The 20,662-nt window shown below is 44.0% G+C and overlaps 1 protein-coding gene across 7 annotated transcripts in view; it reads left to right on the top strand.

Moving 5' to 3' along the window:
* Positions 1-20,662, top strand: part of SOX5 (SRY-box transcription factor 5) — a 580,304-nt gene that overhangs the window by 223,815 nt on the left and 335,827 nt on the right. The gene's annotated exons all lie outside the window — the stretch shown is intronic.

The following is a 20,662-nucleotide window of genomic DNA, read 5'->3' as shown; positions in this document are numbered from 1 at the left end:
CACCCCCCCACCCCCCGCCAAAAACAGTAATTTTTCCTCCCTGGACTGAAGAAAAGTTTCTTAGTTCTCTGTTTTAAAACGGCCAAGTGTATTAAGCTACTCCAGGCAAGTGGCCCTTACCACCCCAGATGGTTTATGGAAACAAAATGCTGTTTGCTTAGGAATAGGTTGTATGGTGGTGTCTGTTGCCCAAGCACTGTGGAGCGTGTTAAATTGGGATAGAAGTTAATGGACCAAGGACATGCTGAGATTTTAACACTTTTCCATTTGAGCTGAATATACAGCTTTACATCACGATGGCCTGCCTTCCTTTAATGACACAACAAGGAGAAACAAAGGGTTGGCGGTTTATACACCCGGCACAAAACTTCCATTGTTTTGACCCAGAGCTGCTTCAATCTTTGCCTGCCGAATACAGATGTCGGGGTTGCAACTGGGTTGCCATTTCTGCATCATCATCATCATCATTATAAAAAAGTACAAAAGTGGGTGCAAATTTATATTGAGTTAGCATTTGCTTGCTGATACGGATCAATGCAAATTGAGAAATTACTGTCACTTAAATATTTAGGGCCGGATTCAACTAACCTGGTCCACTGGCAGAAGCCAACACAAGGATTCACACTATCCCCATAGGGCTTTCCCACTCTCTTCCCTTGTGTGCCCTCATGTCTCCCCCATATCCTCTAGGGAGGGTTGGGAGAAGCCCCAGAACAGTGTACAGGGGGAGGCAAGCAGAAATTCTTATGTTGACGGAACAATCATTTCAGCGCAATGTTGAAGTCCACCCATAAAAGCATTTGTATGGTATTCAGCTAAGCTTTACAGAAATTAATGGGCCCAACTTACTCATGTTCATTCTTTTAATTGGGTCTACCGTGCATGTGTGTGTGTGTACACACACACACACACACACACACACACTGCCTAATACATTAAGACTCAGGGTGGTTTATAGGAGCCAACTCCTAGGGGCAAAGGTCCCTTTGGCACCTCCAATAAAATATTGGAGGGGGCTGGCTCCCCCCCCAAAAAAAGTTGGTGAGTATTGCCATTCAAATGGTTTGTGTGCACTGTGTCTTGTGATTGATTCTGTGGGGCAGGGCTTACCTGCCCCCCCAATATTTTATTCAAGTTGGCACCCCCTGGGGTGGTGCAGATGTCCATGAATACATGAAGACTATATAGGAAATAGTATGCTTCACCGTAGTGATGAAGACTTTGACCAGATGAGCTGTTTGCCTGCTCAGTCTGCTGCTTGGATGCTAATCGTGGATTGGGAAATTGAAGGCTCCTGGTGTCCCTTTCTAAGGCTCTGTATCATTAAACCAGACTTGGACTGGGCAGCCCGTCAAATAGAGAAACTCCTTGAAACAAAGGACTGAACCTCTGCTGTAAAGTAGGTAACGTGGCCAAGTTAGGCTACGGTGGCATATATCCTAATTTTTATTGTCACCAGCAAAAGTGGATCCACAACTCTGAGCAGGTCTCCATGGAAGACACCAAAGCAGCACTGATGGAACATATATTGAATCCTTTTCCCCCATGCCATTTTTTCGATCTAAATCGCTCCAGACCTTTTTAAGCCTAGCTGTTGGCTTTGCTGAGAACAGCAGGTTGGAATTGGGTGGGAAGAAGGATTAGAATCTTAAAAGTAGAGGCTGTGAGATTTAAAGGAGGGGAATGGAGTAGGAGAAAGAGTTAAACACTCATGCCCCCTCCCTCACCAGTGGCTACTTTAAAGTTTTGTTGTTATTTTTTAAGTCAGGAGATCCGATCACAGATCTCCTGCTGTTTGGGCCCGTAGTCTTGGAGACCTGAAATTTTGGAGACAAGGTGCATTAAGTAGAGATCGTGAAAACTAGAGACTTGTTTTTCATAAAATAAAGGTTGAGCTGGATGCTGTGCTGAAAGAAAAATGCTGTGGTTCTTGGGGCACTGCCCCGGTCTATTTGATTTTTATTTAGGTTATATCCTGTTCTTCCTTTGAGAAAGCTCAGACTACATAAAATTGAGGACCCAGTAGCCTCCTTATTCAGTCCCTGATCAGGGAACCACATTTAAGCATTATCTTTTCCTCAGGATTAGGTGTTCCCAGGACAATCAATGGACACTGGCTATGTCTCTAGCTAACTTAACTCCTTCCCTCCAGCTGCTCCTTACGATGGTGCTTGTTCCTACAAAAACCGGGTGAAATTCATTTTCGACTCAGTCTGAACGGCCAGAGGCAGCCATATCGGATTTAGTGACCTGAATTATGACCGTTCTGAGGCCAGATAAACTGTGATTGTAATGGGGGTGTTTGGGTGGGTGTGGAGGGGCTGAGCCCGAGAGTGTTAGTTTATTAATCCGACACCTCCCCATGCCTCCCCATAGCAACTGAGCTGACATTATTTAAACAGCTTATTGGCAGAACAATTCTTCATGATCCATACGATGAACAGAATTTTCTTCACGAGCAGGAAATAACAGCTTATCTGGCTGGCAGTGAAATGAATGCATAGGGATCAGCTTCTGTGTAAGAGGATGGGTGAGCTGAAGAGGTGGGAATCTGCTTTTTTTCTTTTAAAGGAAAGCCCGATCGAAATCAGTTTCGACCATAATGTCCTTGTAAACTTTCAGAGAGGAAGGTGTACTTGATCTGTGTCAACATCTTGTCCATTTTCTTTCAAAACTTCTCTCCATGTGCTCCATGCACTATAAAGGTAAAGGGTAAAGGGACCCCCGACCATTAGGTCCATTCGCGGATGACTCTGGGGTCATGGCGCTCATTTCGCTTTATTGGCCGAGGGAGCCGGCGTACAGCTTCTGGGTCATGTGGGCAGCATGACTAAGCCGCTTCTGGCGAACCACAGCAGCACACGGAAACGCCGTTTAGCTTCCCGCCGGAGCGGTACCTATTTATCTACTTGCACTTTGACGTGCTTTTGAACTGCTAGGTTGGCGGGATCAGGGACCAAGCAATGGGAGCTCACCCCGTCACGGGGATTTGAACCGCCGACCTTCTGATCGGCAAGCCCTATGCTCTGTGGTTTAACTCACAGCACCACCCGTGTCCCTCCATGCATTATAGGTAATACTGTTTATATGCTTCCTTTGTAGAGGGCTGCAGGCCGCTGTGGTTTGGGTGGGATTTCAAAGCATGCCTAGGACAGGTTAAATTTGAGAAGGCTGCTGGTGGCGTCAATGTGGGGAGGGGTGCGGGTGGGATGAAGGGGAGCATGGAAACGTGAAGCGAGGGAGTTTCAGAGTTGAAACAACTTGCCGATTGTCTTCCCTTTTATTATTATTATTAGGCTTAAAGGTTCTAACAAGATCCTTAGGTTATTTGATTTGATTAACGGCGCTAATTCTTAGTTGCCTAACACCATTGATGAAGGGGGGCACAAACAGCCATCTCTCCCTCGTGCTGTACACATACCACAAAATGTCTCAATTCATCAGTCTCTTGAAACAGGCGCCCGCATTGTGCTGTCCAAACTCAGTTAAAAGCTGGCTTTTGAGAGTAACCATTCTGAAAGCTGGGTGGGGTGAGAGGGGAGAGAGGGGGGAAGGACATGACAACTACTTCATAGAATCAAAGAATCGTAGAGTTGGAAGGGTCATCTAATGCAACCTCCTGCTATGCAGAAATCTCAGGTCAAAGCATCCATGACAGATAGCCTTCCAACCTCTGCTTAAAAACCTTCAGTGAAGGAGAGTCCACAACCTCCTGAGGAAGCCTGTTCCACTTTTGAACAAATCTTACTATCAGAAAGTTCTCCCTGTTTAGTCGGAATCTATTTTCCTGCATGCATGCATGCATGTATGTATGTATGTATGTATGTATGTATGTAAGAGTTAGTGGTCTGCAATTCTCCCCTTTATTTCATTACTGGGATTTGTCAAGAGATTTGTGTCCATTTGTCACCGTTTTCAGTTTTGTTCCACTCCCGCCACACCTGAAGTTACCAGCACACACATGATTAGACTACAGTGCAAAAAAAAAAGGAATTCTGATGTGATCGTATCAACACTCCTTGTTGTTCTGTGTTATAAGCAGTGCATGCATGTGTGAATGTGCATCAGTAACTTGTAAGGGGGGGGAATAATCTGTGGGTATGCCAATTCTTATTTCAGTTTTAGAAATCTCCCCTAGTTAACGCAGATGGAGCAGAGCATGAGGCAGAGACAACCCATGGAATGATAATGAAATGGAACAGGGGACACCCACTCATTCTTCGGTTCACAAGGCTTTCGGTAGGGATGGCATGAGAGTTCATCTGGCTTGGATTTGAACTCAGATACGTGGGTGTGTTTAGTGTATGCCTGTGTTTGGATTGCGTATTATGTCGCCCACACTAGTGTGTGTGACCCTGCCCACTCTTGGAATGCGGCCCCTGGCAGCTTTCAACCAGGGTAATGTGGCCCTCGGTCCCCAAAAAAGGTTTCCCACTCTTGCTATAGCACATAATTTAAAACTGCAGGGAGGACATAAGAAACACATTTTGTGTTTGCTTCTGAGTGAGTTTAGCATATCTCTTCTCCCACAGCCATTTTAAAATAAAAGTTTGATTGTACCTCTCAGGTGATGATGATGATGATGATGATGATGATGATGATTAACAACAACAACAACAACTGGTGAGGGTTCAGGGATTAGAGTGTTGGGAGACCTGTGTGTGTTTTGGGTTGTGCTGTTGGAGGCCAACCTAGGAGGATGGAAGTTTGCGTTAAACTTGTGAGCACTGGCAAGCCTGCAGTTGTTAAAAAGTGATATTTTTAAAAAACCAGAAGTTATCCAAACTAGACATATGGAGGACTGGAAGTGTGAACTTGTGAGACTCGGTTTTTCTTTTTCTTTTTTCCCCCCTTGGAGAGCAGCTTTAGTTGCAAAACGCAGACCATGTCTCTTGTGGCTTAGAATACCTCATGCGGGTGTTGGCCAATGGACAACTGAAGATATATAGCATATTCCAGAATCTGTGAATCACAGATAAAATGGGTATCTGGTGATGCTTTTCCTAACTGCAGCTGGGCTGATGTCTCATATACAAAAAGAAACCATCTTAACGTACTCAGAATAGTGAGGGATAAAGAGCAGCAGAGGAAGGGATTTTCCTCACTCTTGCGATACATAAATGTGTGTGCTAAATTTACAGAGGATAAGACTCTCAGTGGCTGTTATCCATGATGGCTATTGTATATTCTTCCTTCACTGTTGGAGGCAGCATGCCTCTGAATACCAGTTCCTGGGAATCTCAAGTGGGAAAAGTGTTGTCACATGCATGTCCCAGCTTCCCATGGGCATCTGGTTGGCTACGCTGAGAACAGGATGCTGGGCAATGCGGACCTTTTGTCAGATGCAGCAGGAATCTTCTTGTAGCCAGAGTCAGAGAAGGTAGACTAGCAGCCATTGCATTGCATAATAGAGCCTTATTTGGTTACATGTTGATGTAATAAAGCTGCATGAAAATGCTCACCTATACACTCAACCTCCATTTTAGAAGTGTGCAAATTATGTGTGCAAATCATGGGCATGCACACAGTGCTGAACCCAGAAGTGACCCGTAAACGTCATAAAAGACGTCACTAAAAGGGCAGGGTAGGGCAGGGAGGAACGGGGTGTTTTGATTGCATGTGATTTCACACAAGCATTCAATGACCCAGAATGCAACCCAAGCGCAAATCAGGGGTTGCCTGTACTGTATATATTTGACCGGAAACACTAAAATATTGTCAATGATGGGTTTGATAGTCTCTCATGGCTTTGTAAAATTATCATCATGTTTGTGAAATAAAAGGTTTTTTTTATAAAAAAAATAGAAAGTAAAAATGTTATTATTCTATTATATTTCACCAAACTTAGTTGGTCTCTAAGGTACTACTGGAAGGAATTTTTTTATTTTTTATTTTGTTTCGACTATGGCAGACCAACACGGCTACCTACTTGTAACTATATTTCACCCTGTTCTTCCTTTCTCTGTGGAGCTCAGAGTGGACCATCACAATAGCTATGTGAGGTACCTTAAACTGAGATTCCATATGTTGCTGGACTCCAACTCCATCTCTGTTCACCCCTGACCATTGGCTGAGGCTGGTGGGAGTTGATTTAAATCATATGATTGATTTAAGAAAAAAAAATCAACTTAAAGGGTGCCCTGATTCACTGGCGGAGAAAGAGGAGTGCGGTGGGAGCACACTGCCCCAGCAGTGTGATCCCGGTGGGGTGCCATCGCGGCTGCCCCACCGCCCGCGCTGGGCACCATGTCCCCGCAGGTGGCGCGCCACGCCCCCAGGACGCGCACTACGCCACTGCGGGCAGAGACCCCGGGACACACGCCAGCCACACCCCCGCCTGCTCTCCACCCCCGGTGCCGGAGCATGAAGTTCTGCCACTGCCCTGATTAACCAGGAAACAGGTGTGTGTGTGTGTGCGCGTGCGCGTGTGTGCGTGCGTGCGCTCGCGCGCGCACACACACACACACACAGAGATACAGGTAGATAGCCATGTTGGTCTGACACACTTGAAATATATAAAAATATAAAAAAATGTCCAGTAGCATCTTAGAGACCAACTAAGTTTGTTCTTGGTACATGTATAAGCTTTCGTGTGCATGCACACTTCTTCAGATCAGATACACAGGGGAGGGAGGGAGGGAGAGAGAGGGAGAGGGAGGGAGGGAGGGAGGGAGGGAGAGAGAGAGATTGAGATTTTAATGGAAATGCTTATGGAAGTGCAGGTAGCATGCAATATCTTAAAAGAGGCATTCTCCCTTTGCTGAAACATATGAGGAGGGTCATTTCTAAGATGATTCCTATTTTGACAAAGAAAATGCTTAGAACTTGAGGGCACAGCATCTGCTTTGCATGACAACATGCAAGATCCAGTCCCTGGCATTTCCAGGTAGGACTAGTAAACACCTTGTCTGAAGCCCTCCAGAGTCTCTAACAGTTGTCTGACCTGCTCTAAGGCAGCATCCTGTGAGCCTTCTTGCAATCAAGGCATTCTTGCTTCAGAGATCCCTTACCAATGTGAAACTTTAATGGATAGATGGACATAATGTTCGTTCATGGATTAAAACAATTCATTGATTTTGATCATTTCCCCCCCCCCTCCCTTCACGTTTCAGCCTTATTGTGATTGCGGTTAGCATTTTAACTGGGCCCGATTTAACAGAAGAGAAGGAAAACACATTCATCTTTTTAAAATAAAATAAAATAAAATAAAAAATTCCATTTCTGTTTAGTGGCAGTGGAGAAACACACCCTCAAAACTTCATTTGTAAATTGTGTAGAGAGTGGTTTACACTGTTTAGGCTGCAATGCCAGAACAGTTTATGAGGTAATAACTGTGGTCAGTGACGGTGTTAGGAAAAGATTGTCTTGCTATGTTGGTTGTTGAAAAACAGCAACCCAAATACTTAGTTATGTATCTGTGATATTTATTAATCTAAAACATGGAAAAGACAACATGGTGCAGCTGATTCCCAGTGACTAAATTAACACATTTAGAATTGGCTAGGGAATCTGACATCATAGAGAATCACCTCTCACTAGCCTTATTTCGCACCCTGGCTATTTTTACATGACTGGAGGGTGTCCTTGACCTCTGATCATGAATCTTGCTTGCGTGGATGAAAATGAAAGGTGTGTGTGTGTGTGTGTGTGTGTGTGTAGAAACTAGCTTCTGCACAAAGGTAAAACTTGCACCCACTGCTCCACTTATTTTTGCCTCTGGTCCCATCCACCATCACCATGTGGCCCTCACAAGGTTGCTTGCAATGGAATGTGGCCCTTGGGCTGGAGAAAGCTTCCATGCTTCTGTTTTAAGACATCTAGCTCAGCCTCCTGCTTGATGCATGAAAACCAGAGCTTGGAATTTCCCTAACAGATACTTGTCCAGCCTTGGCTTGAAGATGTCCAGTGAGGGACAGCCTACCAGTCTTTGGCTCCATTTCCATCTGGGGGACCAGAGAACAAGACTTTATCCCCTTCCATGGATCAGACCTTCAGATGTTCAAAGAATACCTTCATGTCCTGATCTTCCCTTCTCCAGGTTGCAAATGTGATTCAGGTCCTCCATTTACCCATAATTGTACTGAAGCTGGTTGCATTCCCTAACAATGAAGGTATTACCCCATGTGTGACTGGCAGCAGCTTCTCAATCTGGAGTCTTTTCCAGACTTGCTTGGGAGTGGATCTGGGATGTTTTGCATGTCAAGTAAGTGCTCTGCTACTAAGCTACAGACCTTCCCCAAATGGTCCTTGCCTAACGTCACAAGTTAGGGGGAGAGAGTTGGCGGTGGGCCTGATGCCACCCATTCAATGCCATGTCTGAGCAGGGATTTGAGCTTGGATTTCCCATGTCCAAGACCACCATGCTAGCTTTACTGCACCACTTGTTGTGCACTCTTAGGGTTGAGAGACCTGTGCCCAATTAGATGCTGGAGGGCTGCAACTCTCACCATCAGTGAGCACTGGCCATGGTGGCTGAGGCCGAGGGCAGCTGGAATCACATAATACATAGAAGATTACAGGTTCCCCATCCCCGCTGCAGAGGATTTTGAGGCTTTTTTGAGGATGCAACAACATCTGCAGGGCAACAGCATTTGAAGAGCTGCAGGTTCTCCATCCTGTACCATGTAATGTCCAAGGAAAAGGGGGGTGGTTTTTGTCTTACGCTACTGAGAAACTGGGCAAGCCTGATTGTACATTATTGTTAGCTTGGCCGCACCTTTATATTATGTCACGGAGGGGGAAAGTTCAGAGCATTTCACTTTTAAAAATCCACTCATCAGCAGTTAGGTTTTTCTCCTACAAGAGCCAAAGGTGTTGAAGGAAACAGTTCTAGTATGTGGGGCAGGAGGGGGAGAGAGTGATTTTCTAAGCCATGACATTTTGAGGCTGTCGATTTGGCTGAAGTCAAGTTTATTTTTCTGGATGAACTTAACATCTTGAGAAATGGCAAGAGCAGGAATGTCCTAATTAATCCCTTCTTACTAAGAGTGGTTGTAACAGTAAGTAATGTTCTGCTTAATCCATTACCTTCCTATGAAGAAGGACAAAATCAGCCTAAAGAATTCAGGATTAAGAGGAGGTGGTTGTAGGGAGGGGGGAGAGATATATTCATTGCATTTTCTTTTGCTACAGATTCCTATTAAGAATATGCTTACTTGTAACTACGGTGGGGAACCAATGGTCCTTCAGATGTTGTTGGACTACAGCTCCCAGAATCCCTGACCATTGGCCGCACTGAGAAACATACTCCAAAAAAACAGTAAAAGAGCCACAGATTCTACATCCCTGACACAAAACCTCAGCCAATCACCTCCAATCAGGTGCCTTTTATATGCTTTAGACTACAACACCCATCAGCTACAGCCAGCACAGCTAATGGTCAGGGATGATGGGAATTTGTAGCCTGAAATACTGTTGTGCTGAAAATTTACCCTGCATTTATTTCAGCCATTCTCAATTAGTTATTCAGGGTGCCTCCAGACAGCCACTGTTTTGCAGTGGAGATCGAAGCACACACTGGAATTATAGGTTCTGTTGCACCAATTCCCATTTAAAAAGAAACAGGCTTTTTTGTGGAAATCAACAGGAAAATGCACTGAAAAGCATGGGATGGATGAATTACTAATAGAAAACCATATAAACATCCCTCTACCAAATCAGAATGAATACACACTGTCGTATAAATGCACTGCAGACCAATCAGAACAACCGCTCAGTAAAAGCTTACATAGTCTGACTGCTATGTAACCTTTGTACAAGTAAATCAGGATTAATGCCCGGAGGTTACCTGGAAGAGACTCTTGAGTACAGAAATTGCATTTGAAAATTGTCAAAGTGGATGGAAAATTTGGAGAAATTCTTGCGGGCGAAGTGCAAGGTTCTTGTGTTTAGGTAATTTTTTCTGGTGGCCGTGGAGTGTTTTTGAGTGTCCTTCATTTATTCAACTCTCTGGTGGTCTGTTCTTTGCAGACTGCTGTTTCTATAACAGATACCTTAAAGTCTGTCTTGCTTTTAGTTGTTTTTAGTACCTCTTCTCAAGTTCTTATAAGTTCCAGCAGTTCAGTGGTCATTAATGCAATATCCTTGCCATGCTAATTTGTGTGTGCATTTCATTTTTCATTTTTGCACCCTCAATATTGGTATTATTTCATACCATGGAAGCCACACTTTCGATAATGAAAGTGGGCAAAGTGGGGTTTTTTTAAAAAAAATAATATTAAATTTATTTATTTATTTATTTATTTGACAAACTAAACTTTATTAAATTTTTAAAAATTACACACTTGTCACTTGACAGCAAGTTTCTTCATGGAGGTAGAACCATGATCCTAGGTAAGCTGAAAGCAGGCCTTGTGGTGATTTCAACTGGTTTTTCTTATCCTCTTATAATATCAACAATCCCAATGCACCTTATGCACTTTATCTTGTTACTTCTCGTGGCGAGCTTGGGACCCCAGTAATTACAATTAATATTTCACTGATAAGGCGCTTACTGAGCTATTCCACACAGAATCCAGCAATAGGCAGCAGAACTCTGGGTTGCAGCATTTCAGATGTTGGCTTAGGGAGGTCACGTTTTTTAACGTTCCTCCATGTGGAAAACAAAAGCAAAAGCTCCCTGAACATACCCAGGGAAAGGGAGACATGGAAACATTTTACTCTGATTTGGTGTAGTTTACAAAGTTCAGGAAAGTGGTGTTTTCGTTCTTTTGTGTGAGAAGGAGCATTCAAAAATTCACCCCACGCCTGCAGCTTGAAGTGGTGCAGTCCAAAACTCTTCAACTCACAATGCCATAACTGAAGATTATTTATATCCCACCTTTTCTCCAAGGAGCTCATGGTGATCCATGTGATTCGTTCCCCCTTCTCATTTAATCTTCACAACTACCCTGTGAGGTAGGTTAGGCTGAGAGGCAGTGAGCTTCATGGCTGAATGGGAATGTGAACCCTGGTCTCCCAGGTCCTAGTCCGACACTCTAACCACTCCATCACACTGGCTGGGAACTGAATGTTGGCTGAAAATAATATTGTCAGGGGCCCTGCATTTTCCTCGTGAGGTTTTTTCTTTTGTTGTTGTTGAAAAAACATCTTACCTCTGCATAAAGAGGGGGAGACTTGGGTGTAATGAAATGAGGCTGGAAAACACGTCTTTATAGCGAAGTGCTCTACTTCAAGAAATATAGGCTTCTACCTGAAATGATGCCAGTCCTCGTTATATGTAACTGCTTCTACTATTGAGCTTTTACCCCACAGGCAACGTTGAAGATGTGCTTCACCCAGAGATCAGGGAGGTTTATTGGACTTGTTGTGAGGGCTGCAGTAAATGCCGACTTTTCATAACCACTGATTTTCTTGTCTTCAAATACAATTTCTGATGCAGCGCATTACAGTACCTTCTGACGAGCTCGGTCAGCTCAGGGGAAAGGCAGGGGGCATGCAAGCTGGTGATGTGGAACTGCTCTTTATTCAGAACAAGGCTAGAATGGCATTCACACCGGAAGGTCTGAACAGAAGGCCCTAGCTTCAATCCTGGGAGAGCTGCTGCCAGCCAGTGTAGACGAAACTGAGCTAGATGGTCTGCGGTTCTGACTGTGCAAGGCAGTGTCCTATGTTCCTTTTAGATAACAGACTGCAGCTGCTAGTGTGGCCATGCAATCTGAGAGTTTCAGCCTAGCATGTAAGAAGATAAGGAGATCCTTCCAGTCCAGCATTGGACAGCAGCCAGGCAGGTCACTCTGGGCAGGGGCCACCTAAAAGCACTAATTCGCATCTGGCTACAGGGATCTATGCCTCAGTCACTTCTGTCTTGAGTTTTGCAATGCACTCCACCTGGGGCTGCCACTGAAGACAGTCAAGGAACTGCTTCAGAGGGATGCTGCCAGGCATCTTAAAATGGTGGGATAATAGTCTTCTTACTACCCCTCCTCTTTCTTTTATCTGAATACAATTGCTGCCTATTAGTTTCTGAACAAAGTTCAAAGTATTGGTTTTGAACTATGTTTCTTGCTTAAAATACTTGCCCATTTTGGACTGGCCTCAGCCACATTTGTCCTTGGATTATATCTGCATTTATCAGTTTCCTTCAGGCACTCACTGGCAAACATGCAGATATGTCTGCAGGAATGCACAGGGTTAGCTTTGGATGCCTTGCAAAGACTTCTTCTTCTTAAGCTTTCTGTGACCCGCAAGATTGGACCATGTCAGTAGTGTTTTATTGCATCCCTGTTTTTAATTATACTACTTTGTGGTTTCGATGTTGTGTTTTTGTGCATAACTGCCCAGCAGGTTAGAAAGGCCTTTAAACAAACAAACAAACAAACAAACAAACAAACAGGTTTAGTAAGCAATGTCTGTGTTCTGCCACTGAGTTATGGCTCATCCTCATATTGATGTGCCCCCTTTGGACCAGAGGTAGCACATTCTTTTTCAAAGGCCAGTTCTTTATACAAGGGACTATAGGACAGTGATTTTCTTACCCAGCCTAGAGATAATGAAGTGAGGAAAGGCAGTACAGTGGTACCTCTGTTTGCGAATGGGATCCGTTCCGGAGCCCCGTTCGCAACCTGAGCAACACGTAACATGAAGTGCTGAATCTGCGCATGTGCACGGCGTGATTCGGAGCTTCTGCACATGCGCGATGCGCCAAACCCGGAAGTAACCTGTTCCAGTATTTCCGGGTTTGGCGCATTCATAACCTGTGCCGAATGCAACCCGCAGCTATCGTAACCTGAGGTATGACTGTAGTTTGGTCCATACTGAAAGCAAGAAAGCATGTAGTAAAGAGGAGGAGAAGCACTTTACTTAATTGCAGAGTCAACTCCAGCTACTGGAAAAGACAGGTGTAAATCCGTAGCACAGAATCCGTATCATCATCCCAGCTGATTTACAGGATTACATTCTGTGGACCCATAAATTTAAACTCATTCTGCTTTCAAGGACATCAGAAAGTCTTGTGACACCTTAAAGGGGGCCATAGCCCAGTTTAGCCCACTTCCTCAGATGCATCTGGCCTACTGAAGCCAGTAAATCTGCCAGTCTTTTAAGGTAAGGTTACCAGATTTTTTTTTCAATGAATCCGGCGACACTTTTCAACTTCAATGGATTTTGTATGGGGACTGATTTGTAAATCCGGGGACTGTCCCCAGGAAATGGGGACATCTGCTAACCTTATTTTAAGGTGCTTGCGCGACTGTTGTTTTTTGATTCAGTTAATATGGCTGCCCCTTATAATTACTGCATTCAGGAGCGTATCACAGGAACATTTTTTCAAAGCACTTTACTAAGGTTGCCTGGTGGAAATTGCTTTGGATAATTCAGATGTTTCAGAAGCTGTTCCCTGGGCTTTAGTTTTCAACTGGTACTAACCAAAGAAAACAAGGAGACAAAGTGCTTGCTGAAATCTGAGGTGAGCTTTTCAGACTGTCCTGCAAATGCTTTCCCTGAGTTGGATTTTTTTTAAGTCCAAGGTGCAGCCAGATGTGAAAGATGGCAACGCTCCTGCTCCTTTAATAGCAGGTTGACCCATTCTGCATTGCCAAAACGGGAGGCAATGCACCACCAAGAAAGTGGACACAAATTTGCATTCCATTGCATGTGTGCTAATTGATATGTAGAGATGCAAATTTAGAAATAACTACTGTGAAATACAATACATATCCGGGGGGGGGGGAAGTAGGGGGAAATTGTGACCAGGTGAGCTGCATGCCTGCTCAGTCTGCTGTCTATCTGCTAACTGTCGGTGATTACCAACACCCAAGATTCTTGCTTTCTCCTTTTTCTGGTTCTATATCATTAAACAAAACCTGGACCACACAGCCTTTCATAGGACACAGTAAAGTAGGACCCATGACCACTGCATTTACTAGTGGTGTGGGAGAGGGGATTTCATGAGGCTGAGCTTGCCTGTTGATGCCCACACCTCTGCAATGGGCTCACTGCCAAGCCTCCCCACTTTTTCCACCTGCATTTTACTTCCGGCGTACCTAAGGCAAACGACAGCAGTGAGAGGGAGAGGATCATCTGCCACAGCCCACCTGCTTGCTTGCCCACTAGCAGGGGCATTGCTAGGCAGAAGCAACTCACTGGGTGGGGTGGAGCTATTGCGCTAGCTTCCCTGCTGGTGGGACTCTGTTGCTTCCTGGGGTGGAGAGGGGGAGAGTCGGGAGGTTGGCACAGTGCAAGTGCACTGGCAGGTAGGAAGGCATTGTTTTCCATTCTGCCTTTTACTTGTCACATGGAGCACTGTTTCCATTGTGCTTCAGTTCACCTGCCCAAAACTGAGTTATTTCCCTATGCTCACTGTGATGAAATCCGGTAACATGCGTAAGATTTGTGATTAATTCTGTAACTTACATAAATTACATTGGCATTGCCTTTTTCTACTCCACCCATTCCAATGCAAAAGAAATGCAAATTGGGGAGGGGGGAATGTAATCAATCATGTATCATTTGCTGACTGAAAGCAAGAACAGCAGTGAATGCTGATCATATTCACTGGCTTGTGTTCCACTCCCAACATGGGACAAATAAGTGAAGATCAGCCACCTGCTTCCATTTCTATTTTCATCGTAATTCTCCAACATCCCTACTGATGGGAGCACCAGATTGGCTCTACTGGTGCATTTGCACCGCGCTGACCTCCCTGCCGCTTCACCCTTCCCTGTTTACCTCCTGGTAAATGGCAGCAACTCATCTGCTGGGAAGCTAGCATAGTGGCTCCACACCACCCAGCGAGCCACTTCTGTTGCTAATGCTTAAAGGACTCAGGGCTCAGGCCCATAACACAAAATTGTGATTGCTAATTTATACATATGTAGATCTCTGAGCAAATCAAGAAGGTAAATAGCTAGGCTCTTACCAGCACTGAGCATTCTGGTATATCTAGAAGTCCTGTAATCCAAGTAAAATAAATAGGGGAAGAGCCATAATGTCTGGGACCCAGTAGAAAAGATCTGGGGCTACCCCACCACCACTGCCACTGAGTCACCCCTTAACAATAGCCCTGTCTGCAAGCTTTCTCCCTTGCCAGTGTGTATACTGTAGTACTGCAATGGAGCGGCAATGGCAAGAAGAGGGAGGTGAACCTGGATTGAGACTGTGCTACCCACAGGAGGTGTCTTTCTCCAAAAACTTGAGCTGGCACTAAGTGGAAGGGTTTAAGGAAGGGACAGCCAACGTGGTATCCTCCAGATGTTCTTGGACTTCAACTCCCATCAGCCCCAAGCAGTGAGGGCAATGGTCAGGGATGATGGCATCTGTAGTCCCACAGTATCCAGAGGGCACAACATTAGCTACCCCTGTGTTAAGATGTGCCTTTGCAAGCAATGCGTTGGAGGTTGGTGGTGAGGTTTCCTAGAAGGGGATGGCCTGAGTTTTCATGAGCACCACATCCTGAAGTCTACCCTAGAAGGATGAGGCTAACAATCCCATGAGAGCACAGAAAGGTGTTGTGAGAATCAACTCTTAAAATGTCATCTGGAGAGCCCAGTCGCGGCACTTTCTCGTTCTTTGGAAGTGCGCCTGAAATGTATCTTCCTGCCGCTTGTCCATCTGCAAAATGCATTTACTGTTGAGGAGGAGAAAGGGGGTGGGAAGAGATTTGGGGAGGGCTCAGAGTGATGTGTACATGTATTGAGAGGAATAATGTACATAACATGAAGCTATCAGGAAAGCATAATTCTGCACCTAAGCCAAAGTCTGTGGTGAGGAAGGAGAGAGCACATTGTGGTGAACTGTGTGTTGGACGGCTTTCCAACTCTACTCTCTCCAGACATGAACACACCTTCAATTTTTTTTTCTGGAGTCTCTTTAATAGAAGGATTCCTATAATCTTGAAGCTGTCATCCTAAAGTGGTCTGCAGAGACCCCCAGCTATAAATCTCCATATTTCTGTCTGCCTTGCAGATAGATTTACACAACCCAAGTCACTTTGCAATACTGAAAGCACTCCGCTAGGGAATCCTCCTAAATATTTAAGACTTTAGATTATGGTTTAATTTTTTTTGGTGGCGGGGGTGTGTGTGTGCAGAATCCTTACCATTTAAGAATGCTAGAATTGAAACATTGTATGTGGGAAGGGAGGGTAATCAAGGATTTTTTTGCGGGGTGAAAAAGTGGTTTATATGCACTGGTGGATTTATACACTCAGGAATAAGTGATTGTGAACCCTTTTCAGCGAAACGTGTCTTAAACCAACCCAGAGGCCAGTGCTTTTAACAATCCAGCAGAGCCATCGGCAACTGAGGTAAGGCTTGAGATCGGTGCATAATAGCCGTCTTTCACACTGTCAGATTAGTTTCCCAAAGAAAGGTTTGGCGCGGAGCGGTTTTCCAATCCAACTTTCCACCACTTTTTTTCAATACTGCATTTTGCTGGCTCGGGCATTTCTCAAGCCGGTAGGTAAGGCTGTACGGCATGCTGAACAAAGAGGGGATTTAAACAGAGGTGGAACAGAAAGCGGAGGGCGGAATGTCCCCTCCCACTGCTTGCCTCTTTCTCCTTTCCGTAACTTTCACCTGGGTTTGCGCTGTCAGTTCTTAGAAGCATAATTCTCAAATGCCAGACTTAGAAAGTGGTTACACCAACTGGTCTAACTCTGTGGCACAGAGCCATGATTCCCATAGTGAAGAATACATCCATCTTCTTCCATGGGTCAGGATATGTGCTGTGTTTAAAAGAGCCAGGGCAAAGCCTCAACAAACCTGGGTTTTTTTAAATTAAAAAAAAGACCTCCAGGAAAATAGAATGTATGTAAGGTTACTTCAAAATCTTTTCGCAAGGCTTCTTGAATCTAAGTCAGTACTCACCACCAGATTTACTATTTTAGTGAAAAGTTAGCTTTATTTTCAAGTCTATATGCTACAATTCCAGCCCAAGTGTGTCCTCTACCAATGTAATACTACTCCAACCAATGACTAAGTTCACTGTGCTGTCCCCATTAACTGAACTTTCTCCATAATGAAACTTCTGTTTAATGTGATGAAGTGATTACTGCAACTTTATGCCTGAAATGCACACAAAACACTTCTTTTAGCTTAGCCCTGGAATGGATTATCACCCACCCTTTAGTTTACTGGCCTGACCATGAAGACCTCATTTCCGATTTATTAAATCATAAACCAGAGAAGTTCAGTTTCTTCAACCATGGTTTGGATACATATAGACCCAATATAGAATCACAAAATGATATCACAGTAATGACGACAGCTTTCTTGTCCTCCTGATACAGGACATGAAGCACAGGGAAAAGTTGGTTGATTTGTATTTTCCTCTACTGCAGAAACAGGGAACCTGTGGTCCTCCAGTGGTGGGTGACTCTAGCTCCCATTAGTCGCAGCCAGCATGCTCAATGGTCAGGGATTATGCAAGTTGTAGCCCAGGCTCCCCATCCCCAATCTAGTGTCTTGCTGACTAAGAATTGATTTCACTTGTCTTCTTGTTTGGTTGGTGTAAGATGGTAACCACTAGCTCACAGATCTTTTCCCTGCTGTGTTCTTGTTTTCCTGGAAGCCAGGCTAAAATCTTTCATGAACAGAACTCTGCTAGATCAGACTACCTAGCCCTTCATCCTTCTGTCTATGGTTGTCAAGCAGATGCCCTTGGCAAGGTGAGAGACACACTCCCTTCCTGTCTATAAACCTCAAAGATCCATGTAGCCATCATGCCTGGCTGTCATGCATTGATCTACCCTCCATGAAGTTGTCTACTAACCTACATGACCGCATGGCAACACATTCCATAAATAAATTCCGCATTGTGTGAAGAAGGACTATGACGAATATCTCCTGCCAGCCAAGTTTCATTGAATCAACCTGAGTCCAAGTATTGTGAGGGAAGGAGGGGAAACCCATTTTACCTAATTCACACCATGCACCGTGGCTCCTACATGTGTCATCTTTTTGACGCGAGTACCTTTAAAGCACAGACAGCCCTAGGACACAATCAGAACCAACTCTTACGTTAAAGACCAAAGCTAGGTTATCTCTGGATCCATTCGTAAATGTTCAGTTTAAGTGACATCCATTCTATCATAGATGACAGTCAACCTGTGATAGGCACGTCATCTTCTAGCATGGCTCCGGTTTTATGAATAATTGTGACATGAGGCAGTGATCTGTGACACCTCATCATACGTCATGATGGAGAGTGGAATTTTCACCCATGCAGATTATGAGGATTACTGCAGCCATCATGACATGAGCAGCAGAATGTGAGGATTCAGTCTTTATGTGCTCCTACAATTCTATTCACTTGGTGTTCTTTTCACCACATACAGACTTTGTTACCCTGATGGTGCCAATAGCATGCTTTCATGAATATGGTGGCAAAGAGAGATGGAGCGGGATTTAATTTGGGCCACATTTCTAAGCAAACTGGCCCTAATTTGCCCCTCCTGTACAGATGTGAATGCAATTATTCTTCAAATGTCACCCTTCTGCAAATTGGAAAGGCTGAAGCGGTGGTACACCATTTGCTTAGCATGCAGTAGAACATGGCTTCATTCCCCAATATCTTAAGATGCAGCAGGGAAAGATCACTGTCTGGAACCCTGAATAGCTGCTGCCAGTTAGTTTAATGAGCCACTGATGGGACAATGGCCTGACTATGTATAAGGCAGGTTTTTTAATATTCCTTACGGCCTTATGAATAAACACATCCAAAACGGACATGGACCAGAAATGGAGTGATTCATGCATCCCTAGTGGCAGCTAAAGGGTTCCATCCCTGTGCTATTTCTTCTTTTTGAATATCAGATATTCTTGAAAATTAGGCTGGGTTTTATGACTGTGGGCTTGTGCAGATCCCACCCTAACCCATTATTTTTATTTTTTTGCTAGCTTTGTCAAAACGATTTTGATTTCCCAGGTTTTTGTGTGAGGAGCAACCTGTAATTTGACACTTGAGTTTTCCTTCAGACAAAACTTGGACAGCAAATCACAATTGCTTGCTTAATGAGGGAAAAAAAAAACAGTCTGTGTGTGTCAGAATTGGCACATGTCCAGGTTGGGTCCAACTCAAGTTGGTCAACAAGAAGGTTGATGTTACATGCATGATGGTGCTTGGTGACATTCGCCCTCTCCAGTTTCTGATATTCCAACAACCCATGCTTACCCATTTTAAAAATCCAGTGGTCCTGATAGGGAAATTTATCACCCAACCTGAAAATCTAATTGGAGCATCCAAACTATGAATGAATAAGAAGCCTGGCTCAAGGACAGAGATAGGCATGAAGTGAGGGAGGGAGGGGGGATGTTTGCTGTGACTCTTGTGACTTGAAGCCGATACCAAATTTGCAGTTGCATGGTAGATGGTCACAGAATCTTAGAATGTGCACAGCTCCTGGATCGGCCAAAAGCCTCTTCTTCCCACATGTACTTGTTTGTCGATTCTTCATTGGGGCAGGAGTGATGTGATCATTCTGAAGTCACTTTGCCATTATCCAAGGCAAGCCTATTGCAACTAGCAACACTGCTGCTGGACATAATAGAGAGAAAGTGAAAATCATCCAAGTTGAAAACTGCCCTGCCGTGTGTGCATTTGGTTTCACAATGACAGATGGACATCTAAAAAAAAAAAAAAGTATTAACACCTCCTTATGATGTTCTCCAGTTATAGGCTCCTATATTTGTGAGGCCACATGTGGTTTGAAAAAATAATTGCAGTGTTTTCTCGTTATTGCTAATCAGTTAAATAGGGACATTAAGTGGCGCAGTACTTTTCAGTCTTTGATTTGCTTATCTGAACACAGAGAGACATTGTTAGTATTTCAATTATTATTATTTATTAAAGTTATGACTATTTTATTTACAAAAAGTAACTCAAATCAACTTACATACAACAATAAACACACACACACACACAGAGAGAGAGAGAGAGAGAGAGAGAGAGAGACTCCTTAAGTGACTCTATGTATTGAGAGATACATCTCTATGTTTTGAGAGATAATGGAGCTATCCTTTGAAATTCACATTTGTCTGAATTTTGCAATGCAGTTCTTCAGCCATATGATGTGCACCAAAAATTGTTTGTATTAGTGGAGAAAGCATGTGTAAATATGTGTATATTAGCAAAAAATAACATAAAAATGCATTATCTTGAGCAAAATTGCATGCCAAAATATGTATATGTATATGTATATGCGCTGCAATGCAGATGGGTTTTTTTGAGCACTTTAAAAGAAAATGCAAAAATGTGGTGAACAGGACTTAATACTGGAAAACATGAGACAGTGCGAGAAACTGAAACTGACAGATTTGCCCACTCAATAAATAAGGGATGCAGATTTGCTGTGGATTTGAGGGGAGTGGAAAACTATTGAAATGGCCAGCTGAAGGAAGACATGGCTGGCTAGTTGAAACAGGACCTTGGACACGAGTCCTACTTTTAGGTGATGATGCACTAAAACATTTTGTTGCAGAGCCTGCTTGTTCTCGCTTTCCCCAGCTGCCTTTCATCCTTTCCTGAGCATATTGGGTCCTTTAATAGGCTTTTTGATCCTACCTCCTTCCTGGCTCACCTGCCCACTTGCTCTCCAATATAACCAGCAGGTTAACAGCAAAACACATCTTAGTACTGGCCTATATAATCATTTAGGGTTTGGGTCAGGAGACATCTCTCCTGCTACCCACCAGGGTGACAGTTTCACCCTGGCAGTAATGTGCTA

The sequence above is a fragment of the Lacerta agilis genome, chromosome 10 (assembly GCF_009819535.1).
Source record: "Lacerta agilis isolate rLacAgi1 chromosome 10, rLacAgi1.pri, whole genome shotgun sequence".
In the NCBI taxonomy this organism is placed as follows: Eukaryota; Metazoa; Chordata; class Lepidosauria; order Squamata; family Lacertidae; genus Lacerta; species Lacerta agilis.
Note: the sequence above shows the minus strand (reverse complement) of the source record. Positions and strands in the feature narration are given on the sequence as shown.